Raw genomic sequence first — 1,128 nt, 5'->3', positions numbered from 1 at the left:
AACCCACTAGTGTAATACGAATATGGAGCTAATGTGTTCCGGTGTACCACGATCAACGCCAAGCAAGACCTCAGTGGCCTCTGGCGACAGGCATTTAAAGCAAGATATTTGCAATCACCGTTGCGGCTTCCGTTGATGTGGTAGGAGAGACCAGCCCGCACTGATCAACCAAACAGCTACACTGAACATGAGAATGGCACCACATCGACTGTTCAATAGGTTTACACTTCGCGACGGACTTATTCGTGTATTGTGGCTCTGAGGAGATCGAGCATTGCCAGATGCAGTTCATCATCGTCATAAGGGCCCACTATGAAATTATGTGACCTTTAAAATTTCAGACATCTATGATGTATATATGCAGGATGAAGAGACGAATGAAAATTTGTGCCAAGGCCGGGGTTCGAACCCGGGTCTCTTGCTCACTAGGCAAATGCGATAATCACTACACGACCCTGGCGCAGTGGCTTTGCCTAATTGCACGAACTACCATAGCACACCTCTCTCTTCAGTTAAAACTCTCATTTACGGTTCAGCCCACTTGGTGTTCCTCCCATCCCAAACTCGAACAGTATTACAGAGGCTCTCCAGCTGTAGTGGAATAGCACCTCAACATCGAACGGAACAAGGGCTGTTTGAAACTCAGGCATAGTTGCTTAAATTAGCTGGAACTATATGGGTCCAGATAATCTGTCAAGTCTCATACTTATGTATGCAGGCTGAATCTACGAATGAAAATTTGAGTTGAGGAGGAAGGCGTGCTAGGGTATCCAGTGCAGTTATGCACAGCAACTTCCTGGGTGGCGTAGTGGTTAGCGCCGCTGCCTAGTGAGCAAGAGACTCAGGTTCGAGCGCCGGCCTTGATACAAATTCTAATTCGTCGCTTCAGTCTGTATACATAAAACTGACGTAATGCCATGGGGGTATCATTATGTATATAATATGATCGCCTATCGTTAGCATGGCCAGTAATTTCGAAAGCAGCCGTTAAATTTCTGACGTACTGAGGTTGGTGGACGTATCGTATCATACAGTTCTCCGTAACGTTACCTTTCAATATATTAACGCAAGAACACTTATTGCCCCTGCAGCCCTGACACACCTCAATAGACAGAGTGTTTGACTGTG

General features: G+C 46.1%; 1 non-coding gene across 1 annotated transcript; it reads right to left on the bottom strand.

Moving 5' to 3' along the window:
* Nucleotides 1–388: 388 nt before the first annotated feature.
* Nucleotides 389–460, bottom strand: Trnat-agu (transfer RNA threonine (anticodon AGU)). The gene has a single exon. It is a non-coding gene; the product is annotated as a tRNA-Thr (tRNA).
* Between the last annotated feature and the right edge of the window lie 668 nt (nucleotides 461–1,128).

This window comes from Schistocerca cancellata, chromosome 5, assembly GCF_023864275.1.
Source record: "Schistocerca cancellata isolate TAMUIC-IGC-003103 chromosome 5, iqSchCanc2.1, whole genome shotgun sequence".
Classification (NCBI taxonomy): domain Eukaryota; kingdom Metazoa; phylum Arthropoda; class Insecta; order Orthoptera; family Acrididae; genus Schistocerca; species Schistocerca cancellata.
The sequence above is the reverse complement of the archived record's forward strand: the minus strand, read 5'-3'. Positions and strand labels throughout refer to the sequence as shown.